Source organism: Chiloscyllium punctatum, chromosome 15 (genome assembly GCF_047496795.1).
Source record: "Chiloscyllium punctatum isolate Juve2018m chromosome 15, sChiPun1.3, whole genome shotgun sequence".
In the NCBI taxonomy this organism is placed as follows: domain Eukaryota; kingdom Metazoa; phylum Chordata; class Chondrichthyes; order Orectolobiformes; family Hemiscylliidae; genus Chiloscyllium; species Chiloscyllium punctatum.
The window spans coordinates 90227151-90252699 of NC_092753.1; the positions used below are offsets into that span (position 1 = coordinate 90227151).

At 42.2% G+C, this 25549-nt stretch overlaps 1 non-coding gene across 1 annotated transcript; it reads right to left on the bottom strand.

Annotated features, from left to right (window-relative positions):
* Window positions 1–17912: 17912 nt before the first annotated feature.
* Window positions 17913–18040, bottom strand: LOC140486562 (U6atac minor spliceosomal RNA). Its single transcript, XR_011962633.1, has one exon. It is a non-coding gene; the product is annotated as a U6atac minor spliceosomal RNA (small nuclear RNA).
* Window positions 18041–25549: the final 7509 nt, after the last annotated feature.

The following is a 25549-nucleotide window of genomic DNA, read 5'->3' on the forward strand; positions in this document are numbered from 1 at the left end:
AGATGCCAATGTTGGACTGGGGTAGACAAAGTTAAAAATCACACAACACCAGATTATAGTCCAACAGGTTTATTTGGAAGTACAGGCTTTCGGAGTGCTGCTCTTGATGATCATTTAGAGATTCATACCTTGCTTCAATGGTTAGCAGATCCATCCATTGGTGGTTGTCACAACTGGGTGTTTTGGGACATATGTAATCCCACCAGAACAAAACAGAGCTGAACATATTGCCTATTGCTCTGTCTCAGTGAATGGCTCACTAGTAAGGAATCATTGTCTGCTGCTCCCAGTGGCAATGCCCATAGGAACAATGTAACAATGATGTAAAATCAAAGGTGCAAAGAAAGTTCATAGTCAAGACTTTGAAGATAAGGGCTACGGTTATTCTCTTTCTTCACAACTCCAAACATTGGAAAACACAATCAGGTCAAGGATTTACAGTGGTTGTAAAGTGACTGAAGTAGACCATTTTGTATTGTCCATCTTGTAGGTGACAAGTCAAGCATTTGACTAATTTCCCATTGTTCTAATGTGACCACAATTTACCTCCTCAACTGTGTAGCTGTGGCACTGGCAATGATTATTCCAATATCGATCCATGGAAAATGTGGAAAGGCATGAGGCTAGTCTTATCATGAGCAAGATCATCCCACTCCAAGTGCATTGTTTTATTTCAGAGTTATACAGGAGCTCACTGATGCACTGAACTGTCACTGTAATCTCCCTGTTGGAGTCAGCTGATCAGTTAGAGCTTGATCATAGCATCAATTACCATGATTACATGACAGTGGCTCACAGTACGACCTTATGGTGCAGTGATAGTGACCCCACCTCTGAACTGGAGGCCAGGTTTATGTTTCTTCTGCTGTAGAGAAGCATCATGACACAGCTGCACAGATTAATTTACAATATCGGGGGATTTGTACAAAAACTGGAGATGTCACTAAACAAGCAATTCATTGGACCTACCTGAAACCTTAACCCGGTTTCTCTCTCCACAGATTCCATCAGACCTGCTGAGTTTCTCCAGCAATCTGTTTTGGATTTCCAGCGTCTTCAGTTCTTTGTTTTTTTTCTCTGTTTAGTAATGCAGAAGCACAGGCTAACTTTCTGGAAATGTGGGTTCAAGTCCCAGATGGTGAAATTTGAATCCAGTAAAAAGCTAGAATAAAGAGCTAACCTCATGGATCATGTAACTGTTCTCTGGTCAGGAAAATCCCATCTTCTTCACTAATGTCCTTCAAGGAAAGAAACCGCCAACCCCACCTGGTCTTGCCTCCATGTCATTCCTGACCCACAGCAACATGGTTGCCTCTTAACTGCTAACTGGGCAATTAGGGATGCAATAAATACTGGCCGAGCCAGTGATGCCACTTCCCTTGAATAAATGCTTTAAACAACTTTGATTACTTAATTGAAGCCATGCAGCCTTTTAAGAATTGAGGGCATTCACGGATTGTCTGCTTTGGATGTTTGTTGGCCTCTCCATGCTCTGTGTGTTTATTTTCCACTCCGGGCTTGATACCTTGTTTTAGTTATAGTTTCATTGTTTTTACTATTGTTTTTATTGTTCACATTTTTGCAGTTTTTATTTTTCACAGATATTGCCTGTACAGTTTTCATGACTATGTGTTTTTATGTCAGTTACATGCATGATAATTTCCTTTCTCTTTCAATCTGCCGCCTTTTATCAGCTCGTGGCTTGCTGATTGCAATCCAAGTCAATTGGTATCAAATGATCAGTACATTTGAGAACTTCATTTCAAAAGCTTTGAGATCCGTGATGTTTTAATGCCTATCAAAGATTATTCAATACCTAAAGATGTATCCTGCCTCGATGATGTTTTTGAGTGTTATCCACTCATTCCGAAGGCAGTTGTTGTCTGCAGTTTTTGTAAAAGCAATAAAAGCAAAATCAATGTAAAAAAAATTATCCAGTAGGGCACAGATCTTCTATAATCTAAATATCCCAGGCCTTCAAATCTAATTAAGGATCAGATGCTAATGACACCTTAAGACTCTATCTACGTATTGGAGGCAGAAGACTACAGCTTTCCTTCAACTTTGGGGTATGGAAGTAGAATTAGACAGAGTATGTAATATATCGGAAACATTCCTCCCACCGTTTGCAACCACCAGCCCATCCTGTACTTCATCACAGCTGATTCAGGCTGAATGAATTAAAATTAGGGCCATGTACTTCTTTCTATCAATTTACAAATAATTATTAATTCTTTTTTTTTACATCATCCACATTGCTTAGTGAATTAAATTTATTTGCAGTCTGCTGATTGTCTCAAAATGCCATCTGGCTGATTCTAATATTCTGCTGGTATAAATACCATTTACATAAAATCCCAGTTTTAAAAATAGCACTTGAAATCAAAGACACTTACATACTGTTAATTGCTTTGTGGCTTGTGCAATTTGCTATCACTCATGGAGCATATTCTTCAGCATCTACCATGTGCCTAGAAAACATCCTCCCCGTAAGTCAGAAGGTTAAAGGGTCAGGTTCCCCTCCAAAGACATGAATCTACCACTTGAGGGCAGTGATGAGGGAGTGTTGCACTGTTACATGTCAAATCTTTCAGATGAATCAATAAACCGGAAGACCTGCCTATCCTCTGGATGTAAACACTCCCAATGACATAATTTGGGGTGTTGGGTTGTGGGAGGTCCTCCCTGGGTGACCTGACTGATCCTCACGCAGCATCACCAAGTGGACTGCAGCAGTTCAAGAAGGGCAACTTTCCACCACCTTCTCAGGGCAACCAGGAATGGGCACTGTAGAGGTTTATAAAAACATGAGGGGCATAGATAAGGTGAATAGCAAAATTGACTTCAAGAAGAAAGGAGGAGGACCAGCTTGGAGGGCCGAAGAGCCTGTTCCTGTGCTGTAATTTTATTTATTCTTTTCTCTTTGACATATCCTTATCTTCATCAACAGAGCGGAGGTGGAGAGGATCAAGAGCGTCAAGCTCCTCAGAGTGATGCTAACTAACAATCTGTGTTGGACCTCCCATATAGATGCAACGATCAAGAAGGCACAATGCCTCTTCTTCCTCAGATGACTCAGGACATTAAGCATGTCCATAAGTCTCCACACCAACTTTTACGGATGCACCATAAAAAGCACTCTATCCGGGTGCATGATGGCCTGGTTCGACAACAGCTCTGCCCAGGACCATAAGAAACTACAGAATGTGGTGTGCACAGACCACGGCTATCCATTTACACTTCTCGTTGCTGCAGAAAGGCCGCCAACATCATCAAAGACTCCTTCCACTCCGCAAGTGATCTCCTACAACCTCTTTGGTAAGGCAGAAGATACAAAAGTTTAAACACACGCACAAACAGGTTAAACAACAGTTTATTCCCTGCTGCTATTAGCCTGCTGAATGGACTCTCTAATTCCAAATAATTGTTGATCTCACTAACGTTGATCTTGCTTTGTGCATGTCCTGTACAGCCGTAAACCTGTTTGCCTCGCTCTGTCTGAGCACTTAAGGTCTGCCTGTACTGCTCACAAAACAAAACTTTTCAATGTACTTCGCTACGTGTGACGACAATAAATCAAACCAAAATCACCCTACTTTTATAGAAATATGGAGGATAGCACCGGGAATGGGTCATTTGATCACTCGAGTCTGCTCTGTTGTTCAATCATGGTTATCATCGAGCTCAATATCCTAATCCTACTTCTCACCACATATCCTTTGATCCCTTAAGCCACATTTACTTCCTGCTTGATGATCCATAATATTTTTTACCCTCATCTACCTTCTGTGGTAATGAATTCCACAGGCTCACCACTCTCTGGATGAAGCTATTACTCCTTCTCTCAGTCCTAAAAGATTTACCCCTTATCCTTCAACTTTGTCCCCTGGTTCTGGATTCCTGCATCATCAGAAATATCCTTCTTTCATCTAACTCATCTAAGTCTGTTGGAAGTTTGTAGTTTTCAATGAAATCTCCTCTCATTCTTCTAAACTAACGTGAATACAATCCTGAACAACTCAATCTCTCCTCATACACCATTCCAGGAACCAATTTGATAAACGTTCAATGCACTTCCTCCACAGCAAGTTCATCTTTCCTGAGACAAGATTAGAAAGCTGCACACAATATTCCGGGCATGGTCTCACCAATGCCTTGTATAATTGCAGCAAAACATCTTTGTTTCTGTACTTGAAACTTCTTGCTAAGAAGGTCCATTTACAATTTAGTTTTGTCACTGCCTGCTGTTCCTGTGTGCTTGCTTTCAAATAAAAGCCAGTCTTCCATTTGCCTTCCCTATTACCTGCTGAATTTATATGCTAGCTTCTGTGAATTCATATACTCTGAAGAGGAGATCACCCAGACCCAGTCCCTCTACTCTATCCCTGTAACCTTGCATTTCTCATGGCTAGTCCACCTAAACTGCACACACTATGGGCAATTTAGCACGGCCAATCCAGCTAACCTGCACATCTATGGGAGGAAACCAGAGCACCCAGTGGAAACCCATGCAGACATGGGGAGAATGTGCAAACTACACATCGACAGTCACTCAAGCTGGAATTGAACACAGATCCCTGATGTTGTCAGAGAACAGTGCAAGCCACTGTGCCACTGTAATAATAATTATTATCTAAGAGTTAATATTGTAGACTGGTTGGTGAAGAAGGCGTTTGCTATACTTGCCTTTATTGGTCAGAGCATTGGGATGTCATGTTGCAGCTGTACAGGACATTGGTTTGGCCATTTTGGAATACTGTGTGCAATCCAGGTCTCCCTGCTATAGAAGAGATGCTGTGAAACTTGACAGGGTTCAGAAAAGCTTTGTAAGGATGCTGCCAGTGTTGGAGGACTTGTGCTATAGGGAGAGGCTGAATAGGCTGCTTTTATTTTTCCCCTGGAGTGTCAGAGGCTGAGGGGTGACCTTATAAAAGTTTATAAAATCATGAGGGGCATGGATAGGTTGGATAGTCAAGGGCATTTTCCTCAGGGTAGCGGAGTCCAAAACTAGAAGGCAGTCATTCAATGTGAGAGGGGAAAGATTTAAAAGGGACCTAAGGGTCAACCTTTTCACACAGAGGGTGCTGCGTTTATGGAATGAGCCACCAGAGGAAATGTTGGCGTATGGTCCAGTTATTACAGTTAAAAGTCAACTGGATGGGTACATGAATAGGATGGGTTTAGACGGACATGGGCCAAATGTTGGCAAATGGGATTAGATTAATTTAGGATATGTGGTGAGCATGGAAGATTTGGACTGAAGGGTCTGTTTCAGCGGTGTATATCTCTCTGACTCAGTCATTGTTGTTTGGAATATCAAAACAAATGTTAAAAACTTCCAAATATCAAATTTTAAACAAGTTCAAAAGGTACTATTAAAATATTCCGTTTAAAATCTGTACAAACATGTCCATGTCTTTTCAAATGTGTGCTTCTTTCACTGCCCTGAGGTAGTCCGTCAGAAGGAGGGAATGTAATTTCCATTACTCTGCAGGTCCAATAGATCAATTTAAGGTCAGCTTCACAGCAAGAGGAGAAATTAAAGGGATTATTTATCAAATGTCAGGAATCCTTTGATCTCCAGCAGGAGCTTGTCTCCAAGTTAATTAATTTCTTACTTCTCCCAACAGTCTGAGGATCTCACCTAATATTTATTGGGGTTAGAATATACTTTGCATTATCTCTAAAACCACCAATTTACTAATCCTCTGTTGAGACATGGGCACGTGATCTGAGATGCTAAAGCTTGCTAATTACTTTGAACATTCTTTCCATACACAAGTTTAACACGCAGTTTTTTTTCCTGAGATGCATTTGGTTGTTTATTTTAAACAGGTTGATGCCTCTTCTGAGAGTTATGAGGAGAGCAATTTGATATGGTCACATTCAGCACATGTACATAAGAACTTGGGTAATAGGAGCTGGAATAAGTCATTCGGTCTCTCAAGTCTAATCCACCATGCCTGTTCTGATTGTGGTCTTAACTCCATTTTCTGGACCACTCCCCATAACCCTGACAGATTTTTATTCAGAAAAAGACCATGGGTTCATGGGAAAAGGCAGAAAAGTGGAGTTGAGGGCTGTCAAATCAGCCAGGATTTCATCGAAAGGTGGAGCAGAATCAACTGGCTTAAAGGCTTACCTCTGCTTCTACACCTTATGGTCCTGACCCTTGGTTCACCTGCAGTTTAATTTTGGGCCTTGTGTTATTTTTCCGTATGTTCTTATGGTATTTGCAACTTTTGATACTGGATCAAAGCTGTTGCAGCCACTAATCATCCATTGTTTTAGCTTGTCTTGGGTATGTCTGGTGATGAGTGTTGGAGGACCAAAAGAAATAGGAACAGGAGTAAGCTATTCTGTCCCTTGAACCTGCATCATCATTCAATCGAATCATGGCTGATCCAACATTCCTCATGTCCACTTTCCTGCATAACTCTTGATTCCTCTACAAATCAAGAATGAATCTATCTATCTATCTACCTATCTATCTATCTATTTATCTAGCTAAGACTTAAATATACACACGCACTCTGCCTCCATAGCTCTCTGTGGCAAGGAATCCAAACACCCACCATCCTCTAAGAGAAGGAACTCCTCCTCATCTCAGTACTAAAGTAATGGTCCCTTTATTCTGTGATGATGCTCTCTGGTTCTAGACTCTCGAATGAAGGAAACCATCCTCTCAGCATTTACTCTATCAAGCCCCTTAAGAATCCTGCATGCCTCAATGAGATCACCTCTCATTCTTCTAGACTAACAGTGAGCAGAGCCTCAACCTGTTTAGCCTTTGCTCGTAAGACAACCTCTTCATACCAGGGATCATTCAGTGAACCTTCACTGAATTGCCTCCAATGAAACATTTTATTTTAAAAATAAGGGGACCAAAACTGTTCACAGTACTCCAAATGTGGTCTCACCAGCACTTGGTACAGTTGCAGTAAGACTTCCCTACACATGCTTGAAATAAGGGGCAACATTCCATTGGCCTTCCTGATTACCTGCTCGTTCTCTGTGTTTTATGTACAAGACCCTTTGTTTTGCAGCTTTACACAGTCTTTCTCCAATTACATAATATTCTATTCTTTTTTTCTCCCTTCCAAATCGACAACTTTACATTTTCCTACCTTCTACTCCTTTTGTCAACCTTTTGCTCACTGACTTAACCTAGCAATATCTCTCTGCAAACTGTTTGTATCTCCCTTGCAACCAGCCTTTCCACCAATTTTTGTGTTGTCTGTAAATTTGGCTACAGTACATTCACTTCCTTCCAAGTAATTAATATATATTGTAAACAGTTGCAGACCCAGCACTGATCCCTGTGGAACCCCATTGGTCATACAGTGAAAATAAGCCATTATCCCTACTCACTGTTTCCTGCTCATTAACCAATTTTCTGTCCATGCCAATACATTATCTCCAACACCGTGGGTTCCTAGCTCATAACAACATTTTGTGAGGCAATTTATTGAACCTCGACTGGATACCCCAATGCAACACATCTGCTGATTCCCCTCTATCTACATTGTTTGAAACTTTCTTGAAAACTCTAATAATTTAGTCTCAATTTCCCTTTCATGAAGCCATGCTGACTTTGTTTAATTAGATTATTATATGAATGTTCTGTTATTAGTCTTTTAATAACTGATTCCAATACTTTTCCAACAGTGGATATTCTACTAATTGGCATATAATTTTAGTTTCCCTCTAAGAGTATATTGTCTACAGAAGAGCCAACATTCTAAGATAACATAAACGTCTAAAAAATGATAACCATTAGTACAACCACACTTGGTCAGGCATAATTACTGAGAGTTGGAACACAGACATCTTATCTTTCCAGAAGTTGAAATAGAAAACTTTATTCCCACCCACAGACTGTGTGTGACATCATTAGAATCAATGACATCAATATAACACAAACATCAACATTTTCAGAACCATTAATTTCTGTAACCTGACCCACCTCAGTCTTGACTCTATTCAGTGACCTAGCCTCCACTGCACTCTGTGGATGAGAATCTCAATGACTAATGACACTCCAAGAGCAGAAATTTTCCATTCCTCTGGCACCTCGTCTGAGGCCAGAGAGGAATTAAAAAAATAATTGAGTCAGTATCCCTGTAATTTATTTCCCTCATCTTCGACAGACATACACCTCTTCCAAGCCTTCTATTTAATGCAGAATTGCTTTTACACACCACTAAACCTTTTTTTATCCGCCACAAAATCACCCGTGTTCCTAATTCAGCTATTATTTTACATACAAAGTCCATCGGGGCAGTGCGATGACAGGTAAAGTAAGAGAAAGATATGGGAGATGCATTTTTGTTACTTTTTTCATACACTGAACGTGATTACGCACAACTGAGTGCCTTTCCCACCACCAAAATCATTCGTTTTTTCTTTATCCTTTAACCGCCACCAGTTATCACCCATACAGCCAATCAAGTATTTACAAGCAAAACCCATTACATGCAACCTGTTATTGGCAGGTGCAAGAAATGTTGTTCAGGGGTTTACTCATGAGGAAGGTGCGTCACTGACAAGTGCAATTATTGACAAAACAAACTTCACCTGAAACTGATACATCACCATCTCTGATACCTTAATGGTGGGACTTAATAGAACAACTGCATTCAAAATGGGCAATTTGTTGCAACCAGGCCATTTATACATTGACAAGCCAGTACTTTGCTGGGATTAACCTCTACTGAACAGAGAATAGAATTAGTTGATTACAATGGCTATGCTGATTATTCTCTCAGCTTCACAGAAAGAAGCCTCTATCAGTGTACATCAATCTATGTTTCTGATGCACCATTCTATGTTATTAGTTATGGATTATGGCGTAGAAATCACTGTTTGTGATAATGGAAAGAAAGAATGAGGAAATGTACATTTATGTGACGTAACACATGGTATCAACATTTGCTGTGCATTTACATCTTGCTTTCTCACTCCATTGAACATGCCATGGATCAACAAATTCTTTTTCAAAGCTGATCACTTCTTTGTGGGAAACTGCAACAGACAACTTGTATGCGGAATGGTCCCACAAGCATTCCAGTAGATCCAGACAGAGTGAACACAGGAAGAATGCTTCTGATGATTAGGGAGTCATGGCCTAAGGATACAGCATAGGCCATTTTGGATGGAGATGAGGAGAAATGTCTTCACCCAGAGAATGGGGAGTCTGTGGAATTCTCTGCTGCAGAAAGCAGTTGAGGCCAAAATATTGAATGTTTTAAAGAAGGGGTTAGCTTTAGTTCTTAGGACTAAAAAGATCAAAGAGGTTGGGGAGAGAGCAGGAACAGGGTACTGAGTTGGACCATCAATCATGATCATACTGAATGGTGGAGCAGGATCGAAGGGCCAAATGGCCTCCCCCTGTTCCTATTTTCTATGTTCCTACGTTGTGAGCTGGGTGCACCTTGCAGAATCGTGGAATTGCTTCCTGGTCAACACGCAAGGTGGCCTTGGCTCCTTTGATAGTCACTAGACTTTCCTGAAAAACATCTGGGTATTTAGTTGGGAATTAATTCAGGCAGCCATTTTCGAATCAAAACATGTTGAGCCAATCCTGGTGAATCTCTCACAACCAATTTCTCCCCAACAGGCTTGGGTCCAAGAATTTTACTACAATCAGTGGTAACTGAGCCAGCTCCTTTTTGTAAGTGACTGGAACTGAAGTTGTACTTTTAATCTGCAAAAGCTCCCCAGTATAGCTTATCAGTTGGGCTGAGGTCTTGTGCAAACTTAAGGGTTGGAGTCCAGAGTGAATTTTCTTAAGAATTGGTTCTATGATTAGTGAAGTGGCTGTGCTGGTATTGACCTCCAATAAAACTGCATGACCATTTAGCCAGCTGTTTATTTTGATTGGTTCTGATTTTGATGCTAAGCGTAAATGGGATGAGGATGTCGCTGGGTAGCCCAGCATTTATTGCCCATCCCTAATTGCCCAGAGGGCAGTTAAGAGTCAACCACATTGCTGTGTAAAAAAGTTGCCCCTCAGGTGTAGATAGACTTTTTATGTTATGAACCCTCCTGCATATCAACCTATAAGTTATCTTACTCCATTTAGGTCCAGTAGGACGCTTTGCTGTCTCAAATCCACACACTAGCAACAACTGCAATGACTTGTCAGCTTGTATGCTGAAGAAAGCTTTAACTATTTGGTGGAGGTTTGGCTTTGTTTTGGGGTTTTGCTGTGGGCTGATTGAGAGTTCCTCTGATCAGGATATGTTTTTACTGAGGCTATGCAATTGCTTTCACTTAAGTGGTGTTCCCCAAGCTCAGTTGGACTGGTGAGGGTGTCCACTTCTATTGGAATATCCTGCAATTCATACACTTCACTTGTTACATTTTTCAATGATAAATCCAGCTGAGATGCCTGTTTGCAGTCCAGTTAGGCTTCAGCTACTAGATGTTTTTGCACGGTTACATCATTTAACCCACATACCCAAATGGTCTCTCGGCATCCCATTAAGGGTTAAACCAAAGTCACAGGCTTCTGTAAGTCATCTAAACCTAAGTCAAAAATCCCAATTCGGATTCCCCTGGATCTTGAAAGTAAAACTCAGAATTAGTGGAGGTTTGGGGTTGTAGTATTCCTTAACTCTCTCTGTCCATTAGTCTTAGAGTCCAAGTGATGTACAGCCCAGGAACACATCCTTCGGTCTAACTCATCCATGCCGACCAGATATCCTAGTCTAATCCAGTCCCATTTGCCAACATTTGGCCATATCCCTCTAAATCCTTTCTATTTATACATCCAAACAGATGCCTTTTAAATGTTGTAGCTGTACCAGCCTCTGCCACTTCCTCTGGCAGCTCATTCCATACACACACACACCACCCTCTGTTTTTAGTTGTTCGTTCGTAGGATGAGGATGTCGCTGGCTAGCCTAGCATGTATTGCCCATCCCTAATTGCCCAGAAGGCAGTTAAGAGTCAACCACATTGCTGTGTGAAAAAGTTGCCCCTTAGGTCCATTTTAAATCTTTCCCCTCTCACCCTAGTTCTGGACTCCCTACCTCAGGGAAAAGAGGAGTTATTGTATTTTATTGTTTATTTAACATATTCATGCCCCTCATGATATTATAAATCTTCTTGAAAGGTTTCAGTAACTGATGCCTCAGGGAAAGAAAGGCTCCGAATAACAGAAAAAGCTGTGGCTCCACAAGCTGTCAGGAGAAATATTTGTTGTTTCTCATCTGCCTCAATGTCATTTGCCATGGAAAAAATAGCACATTATTTCCACATACGAGGTCCAGTCCTTGATGACAGGATTGAACGATTGAAGTTTCCCAAATAAAGGCATGATGTAAGAAATCATTCACGTAAGTCAAAGGTCTCTGTTGTGAGCAAGTTTCTTCAGGATCATGCTTTATCTTTGTTGTCTCTGAAATAATTCTGCACAGGCCGATATCCCATCACCAAAGCACCTTTTAATAACTTTCTTACTGCCGCATTCAGAATTAGCTGTGAGAATGTCAGCCTGTCTGATACTCCCTTTTTTACATGTCAGCCAGAGCTCCCTGATTGGAGCTGTCAATCTGGTCCAATCAGAGAACACATATTTATAGGGTTCAGCTGGTTGACCTTGGTACAGTAACTACAGTCTATTTCTTTTATTGAATTATACAGTGTGATGCACGCAATTAAATTAAAACCCAGCACCAGGGTAAAATAATTTCCCCCTCATTATTACTGATTCCTACATTACATAACTTCAGGAGTGTTAAAACAAAGGATCTGAAATGCTAACCATTTCACATTTTTCTACCTGCATAATTTTGTCCAGCAGGTAAGATGCTAAATTGTTTCTTTTGCCTATTAGTCTAAGTAGGTCCAGGTATTAAAGACTGCAGATGTTAAAAGCATTATATGAAATAAGCAGAGATTGCTCCCAGTGTCCTGGCTGAGATTATTCCATCAACTAACCTCAAAACCAAATTAACTTATCATTCATGCAATTCCCTTTGAATGGACGCAAAATGACAGGAACAAAGGAAAGGGCAAATATCTCTGTGTAACACACTGGGTGGCATTTTTTAGAGACATAGTTACCCACTACATCAAGGCAATTAGTTCCACTTTTATGTTTTTTTTTATTTTCAAAGTCAGTCCCTTAGTGAACTTTTATCTATTAGTGACTAACAAAACTGCGTAAAAGGCCGGGGATGTTTTTTTTTCCTCTTCCTTTACTTCTGTAACCTTCAATATTGGAATGAGGTCAAAAGTGGAGCATATTGTCTGAGTAGGTGTCTGAGCTGAAGAAGGAGGAATTATCTGATTGATGATTCTTACAATTTCAAAGAGACGACAATACTTCCATGACTTTAGAAGCAAACAGAATTGGAATACAATAATGGCTTTTTAAAAAATCATCTAAATCAACCACTTACAAACTGTATTAAGAACTTAAAGAAAGCATCAGGAATAGACCCTACAGTCATTCAAGTCTGATCTGCCATTCAGTAAGATCAATGTTAAAAATCTGCATCAACTCCACTTTCTTCCCTAATGTAAATTCCCTTGATTTCTATCGTGGCCAAGAATCTATGAATTGCTGTCTTGAGTTATATTAATAGACCAAACATTCACAGGCCTTTTAGTTGGAGAACTTCACCTATTCATTTCTCCTCATTACAGTCCTGAATATTGAGACCTTATTTTGAGACTATTTCATTTTGTAATGGATTGTCTAGGACGAATCATCTCAGATTCTCAAAATATTACCAAACGGACAGATGCTGCAAACATTTATGAAGGTCATGGAATGTTCTGAAGATGAATCAGACTGAGCTCCAAACATTAACTCTGTTTCTCTCTCTACAGATGCAGTCAGATCTGCTGAGTTTTTCCAGCATGTTTGTGTTTGTAGCTGAAAATGATGTGTTTGCTTTTAATGGGATTCAATAAGAAATCAGGGCAGGAGTGGGTGATAAGTCTTATCAACTTCTCTTCATAAAACCTATTGTTTCCAACTAATAATGTTATGTATGTTCAAGTTACTGCATCTTTAGTAAGCGAATCTAGCACCATTCCTTATATGTATGTAAGGTTGACAGATCTGTAGTTCCCCATGTTCTTGCTTCTTGTCAAACTTTCTCAGAATTTTACATGAATCAATGATTTTGTCACTCACTTATCTAAACTTCAGAAAATGTCAACCCATTTTATTCAATCTCTCGTCTTTCAACAGCACTGTTGAGGACAGCATTCTGTACCTTCAGGTAATGAGATCATCTTTTTTATGCCTTGATTTGAGCAAGAATAATGGATTTGGATAAATGTAGTGACTTTCAGGACACCATAAACTGCTAATGGTAGCCAATGAAGTACTTTGAAAGAAAGGATCATAAAGACCATTCATACCCGTGAGGCTGTTTCGCCATCCTATTAGATCATGACTCACTTGTTCTCCATCTTTTTTAAATAATCTATTCCATAGCGAAGAAATCTGTTTTGCAGTCCGTATCTAGACCTGAAATATATTGGATTACCTCAAAATTTACTCACACCTGGACTTTATTTAGATGTTGTTAACAAACTGTGGGTGGACAGAGCCTGTCCAGAGAAAACTCACAGCTCCAAAGGGATGAGACTGGGCTGGCTCCCTGGCAGTGGTCTTCATGTAGTTCTGGGTCAGGGCAGAGGCAGCAATTTGGGTAGGACAGAGAGGACGATCAGGAGGATGACCAGTGGGCTGTTCCTTCAGTCTGTCTCTTTGTTAAGGAGCCTGTTCACGGGCATTTGCTATATTGGCTGCAGACATGTTAGCATTAGTTACTGCTGAGGGAGCCCAACATTGCAAAATGGGTTTTTCAAGCAGGCATTCAATGAACTGTATGGTCAGGAAAAGGGCATACAATCTATCTAAGGTGTAGACACTGAGTTGCTACAATGGAGTGATAGCCGACAAAAATGACACAGCTTACAAGCATAGGGTTGGCATGGTGGCTCAGTGATTAGCAGTGCTGTACCTGGGTCCGGTTCTACCTTTGGGTGACTGCCTATTTGGAGTTTGTGCATTCTCCCCGTGTCTGTGTGGGTTTCCACCCACAGTCCAAAGATGTGCAGGTCAGGTGGATTAGCCCTAGTAAATTTCCCATAGTATCTAGGGATGCACAGATTAGGTATATTAGCCATGGGATATGCAGGATGACAGGGATAGTAGGGGGATCAGCCTGGGTGGGCTCAATGTTCCAAATGATCTGCTTCCACACTGTCGGGATTCTGTGCCACAAATATAGTTAGATACAGCATCAGAAAATGAGTTCACACAGGAAAATAGTATAGAAGCAGGTCATTTAACCTGAAAGATTTATGTCCCTGATTCATCTTTGTCTGAGGCTCCTCTTCATTTAACCCTAACAGTACATTCTTGTATTCTTTTCTGCTTATCTGACCATCTCATAAATATATCTGTGCTATTTGCCTCAACAATGCCAAGTTGACATTGACAACTTCAGGAAAGTGCCAAGGCTCCCTACACCCACCAAACAGTATCATCTACGAGATAGGTCACAGTGGTTAGCACTGCTGCCTCACAGCGCCAGAGACCCGGGTTCATTTCCCGCCTCAGGCGACTGACTGTGTGGAGTTTGCACGTTCTCCCCGTGTCTGCGTGGGTTTCCTCCGGGTGCTCCGGTTTCCTCCCACAGTCCAAAAATGTGCAGGTCAGGTGAATTGGCCATGCTAAATTGCCCGTAGTGTTAGGTAAGGGGTAGATGTAGATGTAGATGTAGGGGTATGGGTGGGTTACGCTTTGGCGGGGCGGTGTGGACTTGTAGGGCCGAAGGGCCTGTTTCCACACTGTAAGTAATCTAATCTAATCTAATCTTAATGCCCCAGCAATTACCAACACAAAATAAATTAAATAATATCAGTCATACATTGATTAATTCAATGCTGAGCCGCTCAAATATGTCTCCATAGGCTGTATAGGACATTAGTTAGGCCATTTTTGGTATATTGTGTGCCCCTACTACAGGAAGGATGTTGTGAAACTTGAAAGGATTCAGAAAAGATTTACAAAGATGTTGCCAGAGTGGGAGGGTTTGAACTATAGGGAGAGGCTGAATAAGATGGAGTTGTTTTCCCTGAAGTGGCAGAGGCTGAGAGCTGACCTTATAGACGTTTATAAAATCATGAGGGCCATGGAAAGGGTGAAGAGGCAAAGTCTTTTCCCCAGGATGGGGGAGTTCAAAACTAGAGGGCATAGATTTAAGGTGAGAAGGGAAAGATTTAAAAGGACCTAAGGGACAAAGTTTCATGCACAGAGTGGTAAGTGTATGGAAGAAGCTAAAAGAGGAAGTAGTGGAGGCTAGTACAATTGCAAGATTTAAAAGACATCTGGATGGAAGGATTTTGAAGGATTATGGACCAAGTTCTGGCAACTAGGACTAGATTAATTTAGAATATCTGGTCAGCATGGATGAGTTGAATCGAAGGGCTGAACATCTCTGTGACTCTAAGATTGTATCTTGCTGAGTGCTCAACACTAATTTTCTTCATTTTTCATGAGTTGAGGGTGTCGCCGGGCAGAATTCATTGCAAATACTGACATGCCCCCAAGAAGGTGGTGGTGTGCTGCCTTCTTGAATAACTGTAGTCTTTCACCAGCACCAGGCAAAATAATTAATGGGAATTATCTCTGTCTGAATCCACAGTACAAATGCAAGTGAGGGGAAGCGTCATATTACTGGCAATAATCCCAGAGGAAGACTCAGCATGCAGGATATTGACCTGCACATAAAAGATAAGTCAAGGTTAAATTTCTGTAAATATATGACTGAGTTATTTCTGCTCAATCTCATGAAACACCACTTATATTCGAGAGGGTGCCGAGGGATTTTACACTTGTGATTTACGAATGAGGTTACAGAGGGAGAAGCTGTGTCTGAACAGAAAATATTTCAGTTTTGCTGAAAGAACAAACATGTCATTGATTTTTTTTGCATCCATCAGGACAGGTGCAAGAGGACTAATACTTCAAGAGAGCAAAAAAATTGATATTGGGTGGGAAAAGTGACCTGATTAGTTCACACGTCAACTCTGATTAGCTGAGGTATTGCATGAAGAATATTTTGCTTTTGTCAATTCATTCATGGGATGAGGGCATCACTGATTAGGTGCCCAGAGAACAGTTAAGTGTCAACTACATTGCTGTGGAGTCCCAAGTAGGCCAGATCAGGTAAGGACAGCAGTTTTCTTCCCTAAAGATTGATGGGAACTCGATAGATTTATCAGTACAGTCAACAATGGATGCATGGTCAACATCAAACTCTTAATTACAGATTTTAATTGGGCTCAAATTCTATGATCTGCCATCTGGGAGTCGAACCCCAGTCACCAGAACAATGCCTGGATTAACAATCCAACAATAATACCACAAGTCTATCATCTCCTCTTAATGCCTATTGTCTTCCAAGCTGTTACATTCTCCATAGAAACCCCTTGACCAATTAGAGTGGACTTAACAATCAATAAGCACCCTATTCTTATAAAAACACAAGAATTAGGAGCACAATTAGGCATTTCAGCCCCTTAAGCCTGCTCTGCCATTTAATATGATCAAGGTTGGTCTTGGAGACAGATTCTGTGTTTGAATGAAGTTATAGAACATAGAACATAGAACAATACAGCGCAGAACATGCCTTTCGATCCTCGATGTTGCGCTGACCTGTGAACTATTCTCAGCTCGTCCCCCTACTCTATCCCAAAATCACCCATGTGCCTATCTAAGGATTGTTTAAATCTCCCTGAGTTGAGTACATTAGCAGGTAGGGCATTCCATGCCCTTACCACTCTCTGCATAAAGAACCTGCCTCTGACATCTGTCTTAAATCTATCACCCCTCAATTTGTAGTTATGCCCCCTTGTACAAGCTGATGTCATCATCCTAGGAAAAAGACTTTCACTGTCTACCCTATCTAATCCGCTGATCATCTTGTATGTCTCTATCAAATCCCCTCTTAGCCTTCTTCTTGCCAATGGCTAACTGGTTTCTGGCATTCCTCTGCACCCCAGTGACCTGATGAAGGGCTTATGCATGAAACGTTGACTCTCCTGCTCCTTGGGTGCTGCCTGACCTGCTGTGCTTTTCCAGTGCCACAATTCTTGGCTCTGTTTCTTCATCAACTAGCTGTGGAGTCATGGCAGTGATGCGCTCACCAGAATGTTCTCCTGACTCCTGACAATGTCTCATACTATGACCTCTTCTGGCATCCTGAGAAAAGAGAATGGCCATCTTATCTACCAATCTGTTGCCCAGGTATTTAGTCACCATCACTAAATCGTGGTGCCAACTTGCCTCTGTTCGCATCTCTGGGGCTATTCCTCTGATCCTGCAACCATGAAGGGCAATTCCTGGCTTGCTGTGATTGACGAGACACACATTTGGAATTTGCAATGGGAATCCCGGACAATCTGGCAATGGTGTGTATGTCCACCAGCGGTGAGTATAGGATACAATGAGGGCATTGCTGTAGTGATGTGGTGCATACATAATGAAATGAGCAGTGTGACATTGCAGGGGATCACTCACTCAAGCTCACAGACATTAACCCTCCATGAAACTTCCTGAAATTTGCATTTAGTCAAATTTTTAGATTAGATTCCCTACAGTATGGAAACAGCCCCTTTGGCCCAACAAGTCCACACAGACCCTCTGAAGAGTAACCCACCCAGACTTATTTCCCTACATTTACTCTTGACTAATGCGCCTAACTCTATGAGCAACTTAACTTGGCCAGTTCACCTAACCTGCACATCTTTGGACTGTGGGAGGAAACCCATGCAGACACGGGGAGAATGTGCAAACTCCACACAGATAGTGGAATTGAACCCAAGACCCTGGCGCTGTGAGGCAGCAGTGCTAACCACTGAGCCACCATATTGCCCAAGAAATATGGTTAGGTGCCACTAAGTAGATGGCAATGTCTTAATCATTTGTGTGTTATGTAAGGCCACGAGGACCCCTTCCATCCTTATCAAGGGGATGCTAACCTTCTCTCCTTTCATCCAACACAGCAAAATTCAGTCCCTTGTTTTTTTTTAGCAATATTACCTTTCTATAATATCAAGTAGCTATTAAAATATGCTTCTTATTTTCTGAATCAGTGGCTACTGCTCACTTTACTGGGTTCATTAGAAAAGACCATCTAAATATTTTTAACTGTATTCATATCAAAGCAATTTGGTGCTGAGTGATTTTTAGCTTTCGTGAGCTATTGTGCAGCATTTCCAATTTATCTATTCATGGGTCATGTGCGTTGGATGGGAATGCAGGATGTGAGCTGCTGATGAGGTGTCTTATGATCCCAGATGAAAACACCAACGTCATGCTCCAGTCTGCCTTGGAATCAATACTTCTATCCACAGAGTAGACAATATTCAAGATCCCAGGTACTTAATGAGAGAATGAAGGCATTAGATCCATCTCCATTAATGACGACCGACTTGACACCGACATTTTTTACAAACCCACCGACTCCCACAGCTACCTGGATTACACCTCTTCCCACCCTACCACCTGCAAAAATGCCATCCTGTATTCCCAATTCCTCTGCCGTATCTGCTCCCAGGAGGACCAGTTCCACCACAGAACACACCAGATGGCCTCCTTCTTTAGAGACCGCAATTTCCCTTCCCATGTGGTTAAAGATGCCCTCCAATGCATCTCGTCCACACCCCGCACCTCCGCCCTCAGACCCCTCCCCTCCAACAGTAACAAGGACAGAATGCCCCGGTGCTCACCTTCCACCCTACCAACCTTCGCATAAACCAAATCATTCGCCGACATTTCCGCCACCTCCAAACGGACCCCACCACCAGGGATATATTTCCCTCCCCACCCCTTTCCGCCTTCCGCAAAGACCATTCCCTCCGTGACTACCTGGTCAGGTCCACGCCCCCCCTACAACCCACCCTCCCATCCTGGCACCTTCCCCTGCCACCGCAGGAATTGCAAAACCTGCGCCCACACCTCCTCCCTCACCTCCATCCAAGGCTCCAAAGGAGTCTTCCGTCTCCATCAAAGTTTTACCTGCCCATCCACCAATATCATTTATTGTATCCGTTGCTCCCGATGCGGTCTCCTCTACATTGGGGAGACTGGGTGCCTCCTTGCAGAGCGCTTTAGGGAACATCTCCGGGACACCCGCACCAATCAACCACACCGCCCTGTGGCCAAACATTTCAACTCCCCCTCCCACTCTGCCGAGGACATGGAGGTCCTGGGCCTCCTTCACCGCTGCTCCCTCACCACCAGACATCTGGTTAGAAGAACGCCTCATCTTCCGCCTCGGAACACTTCAACCCCAGGACATCAATGTGGACTTCAACAGTTTCCTCATTTCCCCTTCCCCCACCTCACCCCAGTTCTGAACTTCCAGCTCAGCACTGTCCCCATGACTTGTCCTACCTGCCTATCTTCTTTTCCACCTATCCACTCCACCCTCCCCCCCGACCTATCACCTTCATCCCCTCCCCCACTCACCTATTGTACTCTATGCTATTTTCTCCCCACCCCCACTCTCCTCTCATTTATCTGTCCACCCTTCAGGCTCTCTGCCTGTATTCCTGATAAAGGGCTTTTGCCCGAAACGTCGATTTTACTGCTCCTTGGATGCTGCCTGAACTGCTGTGCTTTTCCAGCACCACGGTAATCTAGACTCTGGTTTCCAGCATCTGTAGTCATTGTTTTTACCTATTAGATTTAATGTGTTTGACCAAACAAAATAAATAAAAGTTAGAAAAGTGAAGCAATCTGCTATATGTACAAATATAATTTCTACTCCAGCAGTCAGAAATAACATGAGGTAAATATGAGTAACAGTCAAATTGTGGTTGGACACAGTCTGATCCCACAGATTTCTCGACAACTCTTCAGATGTTAATAGCACCATGTGTCACAAAATCTCATTAAAACTTTGACTCACTATGTTTAAAAGACATTTGGATAAGTTTGTGAATAAGAAAGGTTTGGAGGGATATCGGCCAAACGCAGGCAGTGAGGGTCAGGTTGGTGGGGTGGTGGGGTGGTGGTGGAGCTAGTTAGTTTGGGAGCATGGTCAGTGTGAGTTGGTTAGACCAAAGGGTGTTTTTTTCTGTGCTGTTTGACTCTATGACTCCTTTACAATTCTTCACCCCCAATGATTGACCATGATGAACCCCAATGGCTGCTCCCATTCTGGTCATTCAATCTCTTCGCCTTGGAGCATGCTCTGCTGAATTTCTGAGACTGCACTCATGAACCTGCTCATGGGCACAACTGAAGCTCTTTCACAAACAGCTCCACTAAGCCAGCAGTACCCTGGAGTTTCTCCAATCTCCAGTATTTCTCAGGCAGATGAGCTTAGGAATTTATTCACTCCCCACTCTTCATTGCATTGGCTCTCCCTAACTGCTAAAAAAAACTCTTGCCTTGACTGGCTGCTTGCTCTTTTGTGACCATTAACTGCCCAGAGCTTGCTACAGTAACACCTTTTCAATATGAAGCCTCTTCCCCTTTTCAAAGGCACCTGATGACCAGCTACTGAAAGGTAGCAGCCTTCTGTTTCGAGTAAATCCGATCAATGAAGTAAACCTGACTCTGACCCTTGAATGCTGTTCAGTGACACATGAACGGATTTCCGTGACCTATTGAAAACCTCACAACAAGCCTCACCCTTGTTCCGAGGCAGGATTGAATATTGCAACCTTTTCTTTTCTGAATTTTTTTTGTAGATTCCTGGCTAAGACAGCACAAATGAAACCAGAAGAAATAGATTTTGTCAGAGGCAGCCAAGTTTACTTAGTGAGTACCGCACTCGCAGAAAATTTTAATGCAGGTTGCTGTCTCCTCATTCCATTCAATTCCATTATCTGCACATCACAGTCCTTGGAGTTTTATGTTGCAGACAAAGTCCTTTGGACCATCATACCTTTACAGGGCCCTTAAATGAGAAATTCAGTTTCTCCTGCTCCTTTCTCGTCACTCTTTCCTTCCCAGTCTATATTCAATTCTATCTCTGCTAGACATAGAACCATAGAGTCATACAGTAATGAAACAGACGCTTTGGTCCAGCTCACCAATGCCAACCACGTTTCCCAAATCAAACTAGTCTCATTTCCCTGCACTAGACCCATATCCCTCAAAACATTCCCTATACATGTACTTGTCCAAGTATCTTTTAAATGCTTAACTGTACCTGCACCAACCCTTCTTAGAGTCATAGAGTCACAGAGATGTACAGCATGGAAACAGATCCTTCGGTCCAACTTGTCCATGCCAACCAGATATCTCAACTTAATCTAGTTCCACCTGCCAGCACCCAGCCCATATCCCTCCAAACCCTTCCTATTCATATACCCATCCAAATGCCTCTTAAATCTTGCAATTGTACCAGCTTCCACCACATCCTCTGGCAGTTCATTCCATACACGTACCACCCTCTGCATTAAAAAGTTGCCGGTCTCTTTTATACCTTGCCCCTCTCACCCTAAACCTATGCCCTCTAGTTCTGGACTCCCCCACCCCAGGGAAAAGACTTTGTCTATTTATCGTATCCATGCCCCTCATAATTTTGTAAACCTCTATAAGGTCACCCTTCAGCCTCCAACGTTCCAGGGAAAACTGCCCCAGCCTGTTCAGCCTCTCCCTATAGCTCAAATCCTCCAATCCTGGCAACATCCTTGTAAATCTTTTCTGAGCCCTTTCAAGTTTCACAACACCTTTCCGATAGGAAAGAGACCAGAATTGCATGCAATATTCCAACAGTGGCCTAACCAATGTCCTGTACAACCACAACATGACCTCCCAACTCCTGTACTTAATACTCTTGACCAATAAAGGAAAGCATACCAAATGCCTTCTTCACTATCCTATCTACCTGCGACTCCACTTTCAAGGAGCTATGAACCTGCACTTCAAGGTCTCTTTGTTCAGCGACACTCCCTGGGACCTTACCATTAAGTGTATAAATCCTGCTAAGATTTGCTTTCCCAAAATGCAGCACCTCGCATTTATCTGAATTAAACTCCATCTGACACTTCCCAGCCCATTGGCCCATCTGGTCCAGATCCTCTTGTAATATGAGGTAACCCTCTTCTGGCAGTTCATTCCACATACAAACCACTCTCTGTGCGAAAAGGTTGCCCTTTGGGTTCCTTTAAAGCTTTTCCCCATTCATCTTAAAATTTTGCCACCTCGGTTTGAATTCCCCTACCCTAGGGAAAACACCTTTGCTATTCACCTCATCTATGCCCCTTGTGATTTTACAAACCAATGTAAAGTTGCCCCTCAACCACCTACACTCCAGTGAAAAAAGTCCCAGCCTGTCAAGCCTTTCTTTATAACTCAAACCTTTCTGTCCTGGTAACATCCATGTAAATCTTTTCTGCACCCTTGCCAATTTAATAACATCCTTCCTACAGCAGGGTGACCAGAACTGTACACATTACTCCAAAATGGACTTGCCCTCTATCTTAGTTATCAAACTGCTAGAAATGTCAACAGTAACAATTTTTTGCGCAGGTGAAACAGTTCTTGCAGTCATACAATGTTTTGTACTGAACCAGTGAAAACATTTTCATTCTTATCAGGAGTTGATAAAGCGTGGCACTGGAAAGGGCACAGCAGGTCAGGCAGCATCTGAGGAACAATAGAGTCGTCATTTCAACATAACCCTTCATTAGGATTGGGGATGGGGGTGTAGGGGGTTGAGAAATAATTTGGGGGCTTGGGGCTAGTGACCGGTAGGTGAGGTAGTGATAGGTGGGTGAAGATTGTGAAAGGTAGGCGGGAAGTGTGGAGCATATAGTTGGGAAGGAAGATAGACATGTAGGTCAGGTCAAGAGGGCAGATTTGAGTTGAAAGGTTGGATCTGAGATGAGGTGCTGAGGGTAGGAGGGGTGGGGGTGGGGGTGCTGATGGGAATTGGTGAATTCAATGTTGAGGCCGTGTGGTTGTAGGCTCCCGAGGTCGAAAATGAAGTGTTTCTCTACCAGTCTGTGGATGGCCTTGCGTAGGTTGCAGAAGAAGCCCAGAATGGACATGTCATGGAGGGAGTGGGAGGGGTAGCTGAAATTGAAATTGGTGGGGTTGGTTGGTGCGAATGGGCCAGAGATGTTCCTTGAATCGTTCTGCAAGTTTGCACATGGTCTCCCTGATGTAGAGGAGACCACATCGAGAACAATGGATGCAGTAAATGATGTTCAAGGATATGAAAACATATCTCTGCTGGATTTGAAATGATCTTTTAGACCCTTAGATGGTGTTGGGATGGAGATGTGGGCGCAAGCTTTGTACCTCCTCCAGTGGCAGGGGAAGGTGTGGAGTGGGAATGTGGACCTAACCAGGGAGTCATGGGTGGGGAATAGTTCCTACAGAAAGCTGATAGGGGTGGGGAGAGAAATATATTTTTGGTGGTAAGACTGACTGTACATAGTGAAAATGGCAGAGGATGATACGCTGGATTTGGAGATGAGTGAGGTGGAATGTGAGGACAAGGGAATTCTATCCTTATTGTGGTTGAGGGGATGGGGTTTGAGGGTGGAGGTGCATGAAATGGAAGAGATGGGATTAAGGGCGTTGTTGAGCATGGAGAGGGGAACTGAAGTCCCTCATCTCTGCTTTTGTTCCTTTTCGTTGCCTCTGCACCAACTCCAAATCTTTGATGTCCCTCTTTCAGTCTGATGCTCACAGTAGAATCCATGCATTCCAGCAGAGACCAAACCAATGATTTATAAAGGCTTACCAAAAAATTATTTTGTAGCCTATTTCCCCTATTTATAAAGTGCAGGATGCCATGTAATTTCAATCTTTTATCAAAATGGATTGCAACTTCACAGTTTTTTTTTATATATGCCAGTGTCTTGTAATGTAAACTGCAAGATCCTGCATCCATTTTACAATTGCATCATTTAGATTATATTGCTTCAGGATTAATTTTAAAATGCATCATTTAACACTTGCATTGAGTTCTATACAGAGTAGATCATATAGAATAGAGAAGGTGTGTCCAGTTTTGTAATTGTAGAGGTAATTGCCACTGCACTGGAAGAACAAGAGCTTTAAGCCTGTGAACTAAGGCAATCTTGTTTAACCATTATGTTCACAGGTCAGACTTAGAGTATTAGAGAAGCTAAAATAAATTTACTCTCTATCTTAGAAAATGGAAATACGAGCAGACCATTCAGCTTCACAAACCTGTTTGGGCATTCAATTAGCATATGAATAATCTGCATCATAACTTGATTTGGCCATTTTTGTTCCAGGCCAGGGCCTTACTCAACAAAAATTTATCAATGTTAGTTTTGAAATGCTTTAATTGATCTCGAGCATCCACAGTTCTTCTGGACAGAGAGAGTTCCAGATTTTCATGAGCCTTTGTATGAAAAGTTTCTTTCTCTTGTCACCTCAGGAAAGTCCAGGCCACATTCTGAGGTTCTGAGGTCGCCATGTTCTAGGCAAGAGGAAATAGATTCCTTTCTTCAGGGTTTACGCATCAACATGAGGGTTTGTCTGCCTACTGCAATGTATATTCGAGAATGTCACTACACCATGTGAGGAAGAGTAAGGACATCTCACATTGATTTGGTCAATAGGCTTCCATCATCCATCAAAAAATGACACATGGCCATTCATCTCATTGCTTTTTATAGGATTTTCCAGCTTTGCTTGCCTCCATATCAATGATCTTTACATGGCTGTACATTCCATGTTTTTGAAATATATACAATTGAAAGTAAGGAAATTGGCCATAAGGACCCACTGATCCATGTCAATTTTAAGATCCATTTGGGATGCTGAGACATAGTTCCTTGAAAATGGTGGCACAAAGACAGGGTGGTGAAGAAGTCTGGTCTTCATGGGTCAGAGCATTGACTACAGGAAGTGGGACATCATATTATAGCTGTACAAAACATTGATAAGGCCACATTTGGAGTATTGTGTACAATCCTGGTTGCCCTGATATAAGAAGGATATTATTAAATTGGAAAGGGTGCAAAAGGATTTACAAGGATGATATCGAAACTGGAGGGTTTGAGTTGTCAGGATAAAGTGGGTAGGTTGGGACTTTTTACCCTGAAGCATAGAAGGCTGAGGGGTGACTTTATAAAGATTTATAAAGTCATGAGTGGCATGGATAAAGTGAATAGCCAAGGTCTTTTCCCCAAGGTAGGGGAGTCCAAAACTAGAAGACATTGGTTTATGTTGAGATGGGAAAGAATTGAACTTTTTCACGCAGAAGGTGGTGTGTATATGAAATGAGGAAGTGGTAGAGGCTGGTACAATTGCAACATTTAAAAGACATTTGGACAGATACATGGATAGGGAAGCTTTAGAAGGATATGGGCCAAATGCAGGCAAATAGGACTAGTTCAGTTTAGGAAACCTGGTCAGCATGGAATAGGTAGGCCGAAGGGCCTGTTTCAGTGCTGTATGATACTTTGACCCTATCAGCTTCTTCGTGTCCCTTTAGATCTCACCCTGTCAAGGTAACTTCCCATTTTAATCTCTCTCATGTAGTTATCCAACGTTCCCTCAAATGTA